Consider the following 17207-nt stretch of genomic DNA (forward strand, 5'->3'; position numbering starts at 1 on the left):
GAAAATGTGGCTGATACGGTAGCACAGGCTCGCATGGCTATGCAGGCTGCTTCGGAAACCACTGACACTACCCCGGTCGAGTCTATTTATATACTGTGGTTTCACGGTATTTTAATGCTTTTTCCTTATGTTTAGTGTGTGTCTAAAAACCTTTTTGTATTAATTTTTATGTAAGTTTCTCTTTATTTGCAGGAAATCTGTCTAAAAGATGAACGTGGAGGTTTTTGATCAAGGAATGCAGAAAAGTACTACCTACGGAGCTTGTGACGGTCTGTTGTACCCGTGACGGTCCATAGGTGGCGTCGTATTGAAGCTGCTGAAGGAAGATTGGAAAGTCTTACCAAGTATGGGGTTACGGAGTGCGTGATGGACCATCATAGCCATGACGGTCCGTGTTGCTGGTTCATCATGAAGATCAGAGAAGTAGTCCCAGTACCCAAATTCCAAGAGTTCAAGTCTTATGGAACGGAGACCCTCGATGGACCGTTGTGCCTGTGATAATCCGTCATACGAGGGTGATGAAGAGAGCAGCAGAAGAATTAGCAAAGTATGGGATGAAAGAGTCCATCACGGCCCGTCGTGACCACGACGACCCATCACGAGGTCCGTCGACCTAGCCGTGTTTTGAAAGATTTCCAGCAAATAGAGTCCTTCTTTGATTAGGTTTTTGTTTTTTATAAATAGTTTGAAAACCTCGTTTTTGGGGTTAGACTCTTTGGTGATTATACTCTTTTATATTATATTCTTTGTGAACAGATAATTTTTGGTTATTACACTTTTCTCTGGAGTTGATTGTTGGTGATTTTGTCGATTAATAAAGTAAAATTCTGGATTTTATTCTTTCTCAATCAAGTAAGTGCATGAATTCTTATATTACATATTTGAATATTGTGATTATGACTATGGGTAACTAAAATCCATAACTAGGGTTGTGGGAACCATAGGCGAATAATGAGGTAAAACCTAACTAAAATAACAATACTAGAATAGTGTCTTGCATGTATTGATAATTCTTTCGCTTAGAAGTCTTTTTAACGGATGGCGAACGTTAGAACTCGCCTTAATGCGACTTGTCGGACAATGGAGGCACGTAATAGGAAAAGAATTATCAACATAGATTTAGTGTATACTATTTAATAAGCTTGTATTGATTGGTATGAGGTAATAACTTAGTCAGATATCGAATAAGATGCTTAATATTAGGTAAAGGTAAGGGTTAGTATAACAACACACGTACTCGGACCAAGGTGCGGAGTGAAATTTTCTAGATGCCGGACCAATGATTTAGAAATACATAACTTATCACTTTGCATGCAAGATACTAGGAAAGAATTGTTATAGTTAGAAATATCAAGTTAGGAAACTGTGGGTAACACGTAAACCCTAGTTACTTTTATTAATTGATTAAACTCCAACATTTGAAGTTGTTAGTTGTCTCCTTTAATTTATCTAGTTATTCTGATTCATTTAGAAGAAAAAAGAACCCCTTTTATTGTATTTGTTTTCCAAGGAAATGATTGACTAAATAATAGTAATAATAGATTGAAGTTAAGTCTGAACTATTTTCCTCGTGGGAACGATCCCAACCTCATTAGTTGGGTTCTTTACTTGATACGACCGCTTTACTTCTTATTTGAGAAGTATGTTTGAGCGTGTCAAATTTTGGCGCCTTTGCCGGGAAAGTAGCTTTTAGATTAACTTAAAATTATTACTATAGTTTAGTCAATATTTTCTTGATTTTACTCTGTTTTATTGTTTTTGATCCTTACAGAACCATCTACCTTGTATGCCAAATACACGGAGAGGAAGAGAACCCTTGTTTCCCTACGATCACGAATAAGAGCGTACACCACGCAACATGAATCAAAACTTTGGAATTAATGATGATGATCCAGACCAGAACATTCCAGCTCCGGTTGATGTTCATGGTCAGTTGTTACCCCATGATACGGGTGAAAACCAACAGAGGCGACAAAATTCCGCTACATGGCCTCCAGAATACTACAGAGTCTATGACAATATAGCAGACTCCGATGGGCCACTTGTCTTGCCCACTCTACCACCAGGCCACACCTTTGTGGTAACCAGTAGCATGATGCAAATTCTTACTGCCAGAGGTTTGTTTTCAGGGCTACCTTCTGAGGATCCACATGCCCATATAGCTAAGTTAAGGGCAATGCGTAAAAGCTGTGTAGGGAGGGCTGACTTGGACTTGGATGTAACAGGGCTAAGAGTGTTTCCTCTCTCACTGACGGGAGAGGCTGCTATTTTGTTCACTGAGCTCCCTTACAACTCAATTTTCACTTGGAACCAACTAAGGGACGTTTTCTTAGCACGCTACTACCCGGTCTCCAAGAAACTAAACTACAAAGATAGAGTGAACAACTTTGTGTCACTACCAGGAGAGTCAGTTAGTAGTTCTTGGGATAGATTCACCTCGTTTTAAGAAGTGTCTCCAATCGCCGCATAGATGATGAGTCACTAAAGGAATACTTCTATCGGGGACAGGATGATAATATGAAAGTGGTGTTGGATACTATAGCGGGTGGTTCTTATGGGGAGTTTCCTTATGTTTAGATTGCTGAAAAGTTAGAGAAAATCTCCCAGAACAATAGAGCTTGGAGCACTAGGAAGTCGGATACTGGGAGAAATACCTTCGTAGTGCAATCCACTCAAATGATGAATGCTATTATGCGGAGGATACCTATGCAGTAAATGAGCAGACGGGGGGTTTCCGACCAATATCCCAAGGCTCAAATCAGGAGATTGGCGCCAAGGTTAAGGGAACCAAGGTCGGATCTATGGTAACTAACCGTGAGGGTCACTATGTCCGAGATGGAAACTACAATTGCGACAACAACTTTAACAGGGGTAACTATGGTAACAGAAATGATAGGAATGGGCCCTACGTCCCTCCTCAAAATTGTGAAGTTACTCCTAGGGATTGTGGAGATAGTATGGTGCGAGTTGAGGATATGTTACACAAAATGATGAGGAGGTTTGATGCTAATGATGAGCACATTAAAGAGTTAAGGAGTGATTTAGCGGGTATTAGGTATAAAGTCGATACACATGCAATATCGATTAAGCAGATCGAGTTGCAAATGGCCCAATTATCTGTGACTATGAACACACGGTAACCAGGCACTCTTCCTAGCAACACTGTCCAAAATCCAAAAAATGATGCACACAGTATGACAATCACTACTCGGGGTGGTAAGCAAACCATTGACCAACCTATGCCGTCTAATGAGAAAAAGGTGACAAAAGATAAGGTGGTAGAGGGTAGTGGTGAAGCAGAAGATAGCACTGGAAAAGATGCAAAAGCACCTATAAAGTTAATTCCCATGCCTAGATCACCACCTCCCTTTCCTCAAAGATTAGTGAAAAAGACCGAGGATGGTAAATATCGGCATCTTATAACAATGTTGAAGCATCTTTCTATCAATGTCCCTTTGGTAGAAGCTCTAGAACAAATGCCCGGTTATGCCAAGTTTATTAAAGATCCGGTTACAAAGAAAAAATCGATCACTTTCGAGAATGATGATAGAATGCAGCATTGTAGTGCTATTATTGCTACAAGATCTCTCGTACAAAAGAAAGAAGATACGGGTGCATTCACTATTCCCTTTACAGTCGGGCCATTACATTTGGCAAAAGCATTATGTGATCTGGTGGCAAGCATAAATCTCATGCCCCTCTCGATTTACAAGATGTTGGGTTTGGGTGACCCAAAGCCCACTGCGATGCGGCTACCGATGGCCGATCGAATAGTGAAAAGGCCAATAGAGATCCTCCACGGTGTGCTTGTAAAAGTTGAGTCGTTCATATTTCCAGCAGATTTTGCTATCCTTGATTGTGAAGTCGATTTTGAAGTGCCTATTATTCTTTGGAGGTCATTCCTTGGTACGGGTAGATCCTTAGTTTATATGGAAAGGGGTAGATGAAATTTTGGTTGAACAATGAAGAAGCAACCTTCAACATTTGTAGGTCCATGAGGCAGAGTGGTGAGCTCCAATCGGTATCTTCTATATCCTACAAAGAAAAGATGAAGAAGGACTATGACCTAAAAAGTGAAAAACAAGAGTTTATGGTTGGGGATTTGGTGCTTTTAGACACTTCTAGGCTGCGTTGGCTTCCGGGAAAGCTCAAGTCCAAATAGACTAGCCCTTACTTGATTACCCAATTATTCCCTCATGGATCAGTTGAGTTAGAAACAAGGGAGGGATTGTGGTTTAAGGTGAATGGAGAACGAATAAAAACCTATTTTGGGCTTACTGAATCGGCAAATGAAAATATCGAGGCATACCATTTTGATGAAGGCTGAGTAATCAAGCGCCCTCAGTCGTGCCGCGACGTTAAATCAGGCGCTTGTTCGGAGGCAACCCAATACTTATAGTTTTCTTTTGAGTAATGGTAGTAATTTATACTAATGGGTTTTCAATTTGCAGGTACATCACCAGGAAATTCTGCAGAAAACCACACTGCAACAGTCACTGACGGACACATTGACGGACCATCACGAACGCGATGGACCGTTGCATGAATCCGTCGTGACAGGTACGTCTTTCAGTTAATTACAAAACTAAGGCACATGCGACGGAACCAACGACGGGCCGTCACAATTATGATGGACATCGTCGTGGACTCATTGCTTCATTAATGAAGCATACCCGACCCAACCTGGCTGGGTTTTTAAAAAAAATTATTAACATTTAAAAACCCCACCCCTTCATCTCACCCATTTCCTTCCCTCTTCCTCCCATTTCCCTCCCTTTTCAACTTCCAATTTCCTACCTCTCTTTCAATGGATCATTTTCCCAAATTCCGCAATTCCTAAAAATCCATGCTCTACTAATCGGAGTCTGCTGCTGTGGTTCTCAACTTGATGACCAAGTACCTTTCTCGCTTGTTTTTTCACAAATTCTCAGGTATGTGTCTTTGATTTCTACCCATTTACAATTAATTTTTGTTTATCAATTAGTATTAGCCTATTTCTTATTGATGGGTTCATTATTTAATACATATTTTGTCTTACCTAGGTTGAGAATCCTCAAAATTTCCTTGTTAAAACTTTAGAAATAGGTGCTTAAGCGTTTCTAGTTTACTAGGTATTTGGGTTAGACACAAGTAGGTTAAAACACTAAAAATTCTATTTGGGTCATAGGGGATGATTGTGGCATCCCCAGTTCTGTCACTGAATGACAGAACGAGAACCTGATGACGGACCGTCGTACCCACAACGAACCGTCATAGGGTCCGTCCCTACATCTCCAACCCCCCACTATCCAAATTTCAACAAGTGTCCACCAACGGACACATGCGATGGACCGTCGTTCCCACGATGGTCCGTCCTGCACAACCATTCTGGTTGTCAGAGACCTTATTCCTAAGGGTATCTCACTTTTTCTAAGTGTCCTCCAACGGACACATGGGACGGACCATCATTCCCATGACGGCCCGTCCTGCACAACTGTTCTAGTTGTTAGAGACCCTGTTCCTAAGTGTCTCCAACTTTTTCCAAGTTTCCTCCTATGAACATCTATGATGGACCGTCATACCCTCAACGGTCCGTCCTACATAACCGTCATGACGGTCAAAGACCCTGTTCCTAAGGGTCTCCAACTTTTTCCAAGTGTCCTCTTACGGACATATACGACGGACCGTCATACCCTTGACGGTCCGTCCTGCACAACCGTTCTGGTTGTCAGAGACCCTGTTCCTAAGGGTCTCAAACTTTATCCAAGTGTCCTCTTAAGGACATCGAAGATGGACCGTCATACCCTCGACGGTCCGTCTTGCATAACCGTCGTGACGGTCAGAGACCCCTCTCCTAAGGGTCTCCATACTTTTTTTCAGCGTCCCACGACGGACCGTCATAACCACAACGGTACGTCCTGCTTATCCGTCATACATGTTTGAGACTTTCCTTTAGAGGTCTCCACTTAAACATAGTTTGAAGTAATACATGACGGACCCCATGACGGTCCGTCGAACTCACGACGAACCGTCACCTGGTCCGTCGTGTTTAACTGTTACTATAGAAATTTCATCATATCTTGACTCTTTTATTTATTTTGTGTCGTTTTGCTTGTCTTGTTTTCTCCTTCTAGAACTAATAGTGATTCTTTACAGGTACTATCTATTATGGCACCAAAACAAGTTCAAGTCTACACACGTGGGCGATTGAAGTCTGTCGCCCCATCTGCCCGCCTGGTCATTGGCTCTGATGATGAGTGTAACCCCTAGTACGTGCCCCCAGGAACTTCCACCCTATTTTGAGTTGCACGAGCTGCCAGAGCCACACCCAAAAAGGTGGCGTTCGGCGTAGTCACTGCCTCTCAGTCTGATGAGGAGCGCACACTAACCGGCACACCTTCTAGGTCAGCTACTCATGAAGACGGAGCGTCTGGCTCCTTAAGATTTTTGTGGTCGGAGGAAGCCTTCGGATCTTCTGAGGTCCCTGCACCCGCCATTGCTACACAGTCTGTCTCATCTGATGAGCCTAATAGTTCTAAATCCACACCCGGCTCATCAACTCGTGCTCTCACCCCGGTTGCCGACCAACCCAACCAGTGGTGTGTCGACGGACATTATCAAGTTTATTCAGACACAAAGTTTCTGAATGACAAAAGAGTCATGACACGGACCCTTACATTGGAGCGGCGGGTCCTTACGGGAGGTCTCCCGACTATGCCAGATATCCACAATCTCTTCACCAGACATTGACTGGAGTGGACAGCACGTTCGTTGGGCCGTTATAGTAAAGAGTTGGTCCGAGAGTTCTACTCCTCCTACGTGGTTACTCTCAGATCAGAGATTGATAGCCGGGCTACCCCTGCCAAACAGGCCCCACTGGAGCATGTCCGAGTACGTGGCATTCAGGTTGATATCTCCCTGCCTGCCATTTGCCGGTATCTATAATGCGAGAATGTTTATTCCAGTCGGACCCCTCTCACCGCAGAGGTTGACTACCGGTGGGAAATTATCAAAGATGGCCAATTCTTGCGTGAGCCATCGCTCAGAGAGACCACCAAGAGGTTGATGGCCCTGCACTTGTCTGTTGATGGAGAGGGTGCTGACTGGGTGACCGATCCAATGGGAGCCATCAAGAAGGCTAATCTGACCTTCACGGCGAAGTTCTTATGGTTGATCGTCCGCCACAAACGTTCTCCCACAACCGCTGATAATATAATCACATGGCATCATGCAGTACTGATGGCGGAGATGATCGCCGAGTTTAAGGTGGACTTTGCTTGTCTTCTACAGGAGGTCATGCACGAGAGGTCTTTTAAGGTTACAACTTCTTACCCTTTCCCGTGCATGATATTTTCTTTATGCAAGTCTGCAGGTGTGCCCATCTGTCACATTGATCAGCTCAAGACCCTGCTGGGCACTGTTGATATCGGCTTCATCCGGGATGAGACCAATGAGTTGGATCCACGCAGAGGGCCACGTCCAGAGTTGCCTTAACTTGGTGACAATCTTGTTGATACGGTAGCACAGGCTCAAACGGATACGCAGCCTGCTTCCACTAACACTACCCCGGTAGAGTCTATCCCATGTAGTAGCACTGCCCCAATCTCCTCTCGCTTAGCCCCTTTCCCCGCTCTGGTCCCGCTTGCTAGGGTCCAGAAACTAGAGGCACAGATGGCTACACTACTAAACCACATCCAGTCTGGGATGCAAAGGACTATTGCTGAGGAAGAAGAGCGCTTGGAGCGGAGAATGGTCCAGCACACAGAGCGGAAGATCGCTGAGGTTCATCAGCGCTTGGACGCTTTTGATTTGTGGGTGCTATCCCGGCCAGACCCTCAGGTGGATGTGTTGACCCTTCAGGCTGCGCTCGAGAGTCATTGCGCAGACATTGATATGATCTTAGAGGTTAGGGTGCCTGAGTCTGAGGCCCCCTCTGCAGAGCCTGCTGAGGACACAGTGATGGCGGCCTTATTCGCCACTTCTGAGATTCTGCCACCTCCCCCTCGAGAGCATGCCAAGAGGCTTAGGGGTCGAGATGAGGATGAGGCTAGATCACGGAAGAAGTAGCGCCGTGAGATGGAGGCTGCGAGGAGAGCCTCCCTTGCTGATGAGGAGGCGCATTGGATGGGGGCCGTAGAGTCAGCTGCTGGGGCATCTAGATCCAGAAATGTGGAGATAGCGGGAGGCACTGCTGATAGTGTTGTTGCTGCTGAGGACACTACTGAGGGTGTCCATATTACAGAGGTAGTGGGTTCCGGGTAGCCGGACCCACCAACTTGCTGATCGTCGGCACTTTGCGCCCTAGGTTTGCTTCACCTACCACTCTTGTATCTTAATTTTTTTTATGCATTAGGACAATTGCATGTCTTTTTGTTGGGCTGGGGTAAATGGAAAGTGAGTGCTAGGGTGAAGTCTGAGTAGCCCAATTCACTATCCTCTTTTGGGGTTTTCTTGACTGTATTTTTCCCCCCCAAGAGACTGATTATTTTTACTGTTGAACCGGCATGTCTATATCTTGTGTACATAGTTTAATTTGGAAGCATGATGGCTAAAATGATATGTTGATGAAATAAAATTGATGCATGACTATGCATAGTAATTGATAAATGTATGGCACTAAGCATGACATAGAGGTACACCACTGCATGACCCTAAATCTAAAATTCAAACTAGGTGTCTGATAATCTGGTAGAGTAATGAGATGTCAAGTGAGTGTGAGGAATATTTGAATAGTCCACTATTTGTACGGAGCTAGAACTTGCCATGTTAGTCTTGCTAAAAGTAAGTTGTAATAGACAATTAGGAAAGGATCAAAGACCCTTGTTCAATATAGACCATTTTTAGCCTAAATAAAAAAACAAATGAAATTAATCCTTCTTTGATCCAAATTATTTGATCTTAAACTAGACCTTTCTTTTTCACCCCAACTACTCTTTTCTCGGAATAATATGTTGGCCCTGGTCCCTCCTTGGACATGTGCACCTCATCTTATGCCAAAAGTATAAGTTGAGGGTGGCTAATGCAGTAAAAACCCCTTTTTATGGCCCTGAGTGAACTTTGGGTATTTTGTATTTTGACTCATGGCAAAGCCATGAGTTGAGGGGGCTATTATGAGAAATGCTTTGGAAAGTGGGGTTGAAAGAACAAAGAGAGAGAAAGAACAAAAGTAAAGTGACTCAAGAACCAGTTGAAAGAAAAGTGAAATAAAAAAAACATAATACAATAAATACAACAAAGAAAAGAAGAGAGTCACTTACACAAATGAAGAAAGAAGGGAAAATAGCAAGGTAAAAGAATATGGGAAATTGGGAGAAATAAAATGATGAAAAGAGGTATGTTTAGCCGATATGTCAAGGAGGTCAAAAAGTCACTTAAGTATACCTAAATATACCCTACCTGACCCTGAGCCTATCATACAAGCTAAGAAAGTCCTATCATAATCCTAAAAGTTGTATAGCGAACTTAAAGCAGCGAATATAAGGGCAAGCTTATGAAAATATGTATGAATGAGTTGTGAATTTGTTCTGAGAGTGAGAGTTGAAAAGTAATCCTTATACTCAAATTGAAATCATTTTGTGAAAAATGAGGACGTTGTTTTGAAGTAAGGACACTAGTTGCAATACGAGAAATGTTAGCATCTCGGTGAGAAATTGAAGAGGATAGGTGTTAGTGCGTGGTGAGTCTCTGTCATGGTCTGATTCCACATAATTCAAGCCTATTAGTGATAACATATATAAATATGATGAGACTGATCAGGATTTATAGCCAATTGATTGCGAAAGCTAAAACATGGATACTATTGTACAAAGATTTTTGTAGTGAGTCATAGTGCGTTGCTTGAGGACAAACAACGAATTTAAGTTGAGCGTGTTGATATACCGTGGTTTCACGGTACTTTTAATGATTTTTCCTTAAGTTTAGTGTGTGTCCAAAATCCTTTTTGTATTGATTTTTACGTAAGTTTCCCTTTATTTGAAGAAAATCTGTTTAAAGATGAACGCGGAAGTTTTTGACCAAGAAATGCAGAAAAGTTACCACCTACGGAGCTTTTGACGGTCCGTCGTGCCTGTGACGGTCCGTAGGTGGCATCGTAGTGAAGCTGCTGAAGGAAGATGGGGAAGTCTGACCAAGTGTGGGGTTACGAAGTGCATGACGGACCGTCGTAGCCATGACTGTCCGTCCTTCAGGTTCATCGTAATGACCAGTGAAGTAGTCCTAGTACCCAAATTCCAAGAGTTTAAGTATTATGGAACGGAGACCCTCGACGGACCTTCGTGCTTGGAACGGTCCGTCATACCTGCCGTCGAGGATAATGAAGAGAGCAGCAGAAGAGTTTGCAAAGTATGGGACGACGGAGTCCATGACAGCCCGTCATGACCATGACGGCCGGTCACGAGGTCCGTCGACCAAGCCGCGTTTTGACAAGTTTTCAGCAATTAGAGTCCTTCTTTTATTAGGTTTTTGTTTTTATAAATAGTTGTAAAAACCTTGTTTTTGGGGTTAGACTCTTGGTTATTAGACACTTTCATGTTAGATTCTTTGTTAGTAGATTATTTTGGATATTAGACTTTGGATTGTTACACTTTTCTCTGGTGTTGATTGTTGGTGATTTTGTTGATTAATCAAGTAAATTTCTGGATTTTATTCTTTCTCATTTAAGTAAGTGCATGATTTCTTATATTATATATATTAATATTGTGATCATGACTATGGATGGGTAACTAAACTCTATAACTAGGGTTGTGGGAACAATGGGTGAATAATGAGGTAAGATCTAACTAAAATAACAATTCTAGAATAGAGTCTTTCATTTATTGATAATTCTTTGCTTTGAAGTCTTTTTACGGATGGCCAACATTAGAAATCGCCTTAATGCTACTACCCGGACCAAGGAGGTAGATAATCAGAAAAGAATTATCAACATAGATTTAGTGTATACTATCTGATTGGCTAGTGTTGATTGATACGAGGTAATAACTTAGTCAAATATCGAATACAATGCTTAATATGAGGTAAAGGTAAGGGTTAGTATAGCAACACACGTAGCCGGAACAAGGTGCGGAGTGAAATATTCTAGATGCCGGACCAAGGATTTAGAAATACATAACTTATCACTTTGCATGCAAGATACCAGGAAAGAATTGTTATAGTTATAATTATCAAGTTAGGAACATGTGGGAACACGTAAACCCTAGTTACTTTGATTAATTGATTAAACTCCAACATTAGAATCTGTTAGTTGTTTACTTTAATCTAGCTAGTTATTTTTACTCATTTAGAAATAACCCCCCTCCCCTTTTATTGTCTTTGTTTTCCAAGGAAATAATTGACTAAATAATAGTAATAATAGATTGATGTTAAGTCTGAACTATTTTCCTCGTGGGAACAATCCCAACCTTATTAGTTGGGTTCTTTACTTGATACGACCGCTTTACTTCTTATTTGAGAAGTAAGTTTGAGCGTATCAACAATGCAAGCCAAGGCCAACAGTCATGATATTCTGCGGGAGAACCCACCCGTACATAGCATGGCAGAGAGCCTTTCGTACCCGTTATGGTCATTATGGATCTCATGAAAAGAGTCTTTCGTGAATACATTGACTCTTTCGTCATATTATTCATTAATGACATTCTCATCTACTCTAAGACCAAGGAAGAGCATGAACAACATTTGAGACTAACCTTGCAGGTACTTAGACAACATCAACTGTATGCCAAATTTAGCAAGTGTGAATTATGGCATAGATCGCTGATCTTCCTGGGTCATGTTGTGTCTGACAAAGGTGTGGAGGTAGATCCCAGGAAGACTAAGGTTGTTAAGAACTGGCCAAAACCTATTACTCCTACAAATATCCATAGCTTCTTGAGATTGACTTGTTATTATCGTAGGTTCATGGAGGGTTTTTCTTCCATTGATACCCCACTCATATCTTTGACGAAGAAGAAAGTCAATTTTGAATGGACGGAGACTAGTGAGAAGAGTTTCCAAGAGCTCAAGGACAGACTCAGTTCAGCCGCGGTGCTTCTTTGCCTAAGTCTGCTGAGAATTACACTGTTTATTGTGATGCATATAGGGTTGGTTTGGGTTGTGTTCTTATACTGGGTGGTAAGGTGATAACTTATTCTCCCAAACAGCTCAAGGATCATGAAAAGAATTATCCCACTCATGACCTGGAGTTGGAAGCTGTGGTGTTTCAACTAAAATTGTGGAGGCGTTACTTATATGGAGTGCATGTGGATGTGTTCACAGACCACACAAGTCTCCAGTATGTGTTCGCACAGAGGGAGTTGAATCTACGTAACGGAGGTGGTTTGAGCTGTTGACGGACTATGACATGAATGTCCACTACCATACAAGTAAGGCTAATGTTGTAGTTGATGTTTTGAGAAGGATGAGCATGGGAAGTAAAGCCCACGTTGAGGATGAGAAGAAGGAGTTGGTGAAAGATATACACAGAATGGCCAGACTGGGTGTGCGGTTAGTTGACTCTACTAGTGGGGGTGTTTCAGTTCATCCTAGTTCTGAATCATCCTTAGTAGTTGAAGTCAAGAAGGGTCAGCATCTTGATCCTGTGTTGATGGAGCTGAAGTACTCAATGTCGGATAAGATGAATGAGTCTTTTGATTTGGGAGGTGACGACATACTTATGTACCAGGACAGGGTGTGTGTGCCAGATGTGGATGATTTGCTGACTAAGATAGTTGTAGAGGCCCATGGTTCCAGGTATTCCATACATCCAGGTTCCACCAAGATGTATCATGACCTTAAAAATATCTATTGGTGGGATGGCATGAAGAAGGACATTGATGAATATGTGGCCAAGTGTCCTAATTGAATAATCTCATTTTTCAATTATTCAACCATTTCATTTTACCAAGTTCAATGTTAGGCAGATTAGTCAACATTTATCTCTTTCGATGCAACAACAAGATCTTATTTGTAACAAGTGATTTTGTTGGTTGGTTAATTGGCAGGTGAAGGCAGAACATCTTAAGCCTGGTGGTCTTACTCAGATATTCGAGGTTCCGACGTGGAAGTGGGAGGCCATTAATATGAACTTGGTGGTTGGTCTTCCGAAGACTAGGATACGAAATGACTCTATATGGGTTATTGTGGATATGATGACTAAGTTTGCCCACTTTATCCCTGTGAAGTCTACTTACAGAGCCAAGGATTCTGCAAGACTCTACATTGATGAGAGTTTGAGATGGCATGGGATTCCCTTGTCTATCATTTCAGATGGAGAAGCTCAGTTCACTTCACATTTCTAGAGATCCTTCCAGAAGAACTTAGGCATGCAGGCAAAGTTTAGTACTGCCTTTCATCCTCAGACTGATGGTCAGGCAGAGCACACCATTCAGACATTAGAGGACTTGTTGAGAGCGTGCGTGATTGACTTCAGAGGTATTTAGGACGACCATCTGCCTTTGATAGAGTTCTCGTATAATAATATCTATCACTCCAGCATTAGGATTGCACCGTTTGAGGCACTATATGGTAGGAGGTGTAGGTCTTCAGTTGGGTGGTTCTAGGTTTGAGAGTCATCCATTTTGGGTCCGGAGATCATTCATGAGGCCTTAAAGAAGGTCAGGGTGATTAGGCACAGGTTGGCTACTCCTTATAGTCGATACAAGTCTTAAGCAGTCAATAAAAAAGGCCCGTAGAGTTTGATGTTGGTGACCAGGTCTATTTGAAGATATCACCTATGAAAGGGGTGATGAGGTTTTGTAGGAAGGGGAAGGTGAGTCCGAGGTATGTTGGGCCATATGAGATCCTACAGTGTGTGGGTGAGGTGGCCTATGAGTTTGCATTGCCTATGGTGCTAGCTTCTGTTCATCAAGTATTTCATTTCTCTATGTTAAAAAAGTGCCTAGGTTATTCAACATCGATTCTACGTGTTAAAGGTTTGGGGGTTGATGAAGACTTGTCCTATGAGGAGGTACTTGTTGAGATTTTAGACACACAACTCAAGCGACTGAGAAACAAGGAGATTGCCACAGTGAAGGTATTATGGAGGAATCATCTTGTTAAGGGTGCTACGTGGGAGGCCAAGGCTGATGTGAGATCTTGCTACCCGCATCTTTTCAGCGCTTGAGCTTGACTTCCTACTCTTAAGTCTAAGATTCCTTATCTCCTCTGATTTTGGTTGTTGTTGCTTTATTGTGTATAATACCAATGTTATGATATGACTGATGCTGTGCTAGATTATAAGAACTATCACTCGGGGATGAATATTCCTAAGGGGGGGGATAATATAAGAACCCTCAAAATGGCTAAGTAATGCTTAATGTGTCTAGAATGTCTATGAATAGACCGGGTTCACACCGATTAATGCGCGTAGAACCAGACCTTTGAACCCTTGCAACAATCAATCCAACCAACTTGGTGAGTTAGTTGAGCTAAGAAAAGTTGGGTCCAGCCATGTAGGGCACCCTAATATGAAGATCTACCCGGTTAAGTCTTAACCAGACTTAAAAAGGGGTAATCTTAAGTTTGGAGGTTCTAGGGGTAAGAGGTCTTTTTCTAGGCTAAGGGTAGCATCGTAATAACCTTAAATATTTAATTAAGTATTTAATTAATATGGTTGAGGGGCAATTAGGCTAGAAAGGTCTGAAATTGGCCTTTGAGAGAAATCTTGCTCTACCCTGGTTCGAACCTAGGTGGGAGCAATGATTTAATTTGATTATTTAATTTGGTATATTAATTTAATTAATTAATATTTAATTGCTGATTTAAGAAAAAGGAAAATCAGATTTGTATTATTAATTATTATATATTAACTATTATTTAATCTAATTTGACTAAGTCTTGCCTAAAAGTACTAGTTCTAAGGGAACACTACCTCACATCTCTCTCTTTCATGTTTATGTCCCTTTCTACAAAAACTCTATCACGATTTCACTCTCTTCTGGTTACAAAACAGAAAAAAAAACAAAAACCAAAAGTTCTTCACACTTGAAGAACTTACAAAAAAATACAAACGGTAAGATAAATTGAAAACGTAAAGAAGAATGGTAATTTCTCGTCGGGTAAGGTGGGACATTGGTTTATTTGTGGATATGGCAGCACTTTGAAGGTGTTGAAAGCTTAAACCAGGTATGGGTTTCTTCCTCTTGGTCCTTTTCCTATCTAAGCTAGAATATAATGGTCAAGCATCCTCGAAATCATGAGGGCATACCAAAGCCGGATGAATGCTCCACGTCTGGATAGCTTCAGCGTCGACCTGTGCCTGCGCCTAAAAGTATAGAGTTGTATGGGGTTAGTACACACTTGTATTAAGTATGGGTAGATGCAAGCACACACCAAGGACATGCATGATTAAGAAGATCTCTCTCCTAACGATATAAATTATGGAAAGTCAAGTCAGTAGACTTGCTAAATTTGGATTAGGAAAATCGGTGGACTTGACAAATTTTGATTAGGAAAGTCATGCCATGAGAGTAATATGCATCATCATACTTATCATTTTACAAGCAGCACATAACATATTGAACATATCATATCACGTAGTTCATATCATTCTTTCATATTCTATGAGACCTTCGAATCATGGACTTGATATTAGGACATCCCAAATTGAGGTCTCAACATATAAGACCTCAACTAGGGAGCCTTCTTTAACAAACATAGAGTCAGTTTCATTCATTCATACGTACTTCATTTTCATTCTTTCATATACTAGTGCAGCCACCAGTCATACGTAGCGTTATTACTTAAGTCTAGTTCACCTCTTGATTATCTTATCCTAACACCTTTGGTATCGTTCAATTCATTATGTGCATTCGTTGAGGATGGACTTATTCATTCTTTGAGAAATTTAACCTTAACCGACATAGATCAAGTGAGCATCATGAAATCCACTACGTAATCTCCACACCGAAAAGTCGTGGAATCACCGGCCAAAGTGAACCAACACATGCTAGCGTATATAGGGAATTGAACTCTGCTAGATCCCTATATTGGAAGTATAGTATCAAAGACTAGGATATATGGAGACCCATACCCGGCATGCCAGACAGTCTGATCTCATAATAGTTATGTGAACCTCCGCCCATCCCAAAAGAAGGCTTCACCTCTCATAGCTAGCCTATAGGTGCTCAGTATAAAGTTCCATTACATTCAACTCATACATCATGGAAGCTGAATTCTAGCATGAGGACATCATAGCTCATTAGATGATTTCTAATCTCATCATTAGTATAAAGTATGCATTAACTTCAATATTTTCATTAGAGTGTTCATTGTCTATTCATTAGCTTTACACTCTCATAGATGAGTACGTTTTCGGAACATTTACTTAGGCTCATTTGAGATTGCTCTCATCTTTCACATTAGCCTTTTATCATATTGCCACCTCATTCATTAACTTTAACACATTTTCTTTTCATAATTACTCACCCCTTCACGTGAATGTTCATTTCATCATATGCCAATGCACTTTGCCATTTAAGGTGTTTAACACTATTACTTAACCCTTGTAGGGTTACATCATTTTATCACATACATCTTAGGCTAATTTACTTTTAAATGTATGCTAGACTTATGAGACCACATATACAAGCCATGAGGCTTCATTCATAGTTTGTCTAAGTGATTCATGTTGACCCAAGATTATGTGGTACAAGACTTATGCATCTTGTAGATATGCAAAGATATTGAATTTGATCTTTAGAGGTAGAATTCATTAAATATGTACTTACGTATGACTTATGTGTCAACACGAGATTGGGCAAGGGAACCCGATTTCAAATCCCTTGGACAACACTTAATCTTATTTTTAACTTGATAATTGCATTTTTTAGATTTGGGGGATCCTAGTTCGATCCCCATCAACCCCACAATATTTCCTTTCTATTTGTCCTCTCCTTTTTCGTTTAAGTCAAGGAGGTTGTGGGTTCAATCCACCACAAGCTCATTGTTTTTCTTTTAATTTATATCGTAACTTTATCACCTATACAAGAGGTTGTGGGTTCAATACCCACCCCACATTTATTTTATCCTTTATTTTTCTCCTTACTCTCTCATCCATTCAAGAGGTTCTGGGTTCAATTCTCCACTCACCACATCTATTTTTCCATGCATTTTTCTCACGAAATTTTTATGAAATTTTCATTTGGTGACGTCATGGGTTCAATCCCCAATGACCTCACATTTTAAAAGAAAATTTAAATGAATTTCTTTTTTTAAAAAGTTGGCCGAGACTACAGAATTCAGCAAGCTAGAAATTT

This window comes from Solanum pennellii, chromosome 2 (genome assembly GCF_001406875.1).
Source record: "Solanum pennellii chromosome 2, SPENNV200".
In the NCBI taxonomy this organism is placed as follows: Eukaryota; Viridiplantae; Streptophyta; class Magnoliopsida; order Solanales; family Solanaceae; genus Solanum; species Solanum pennellii.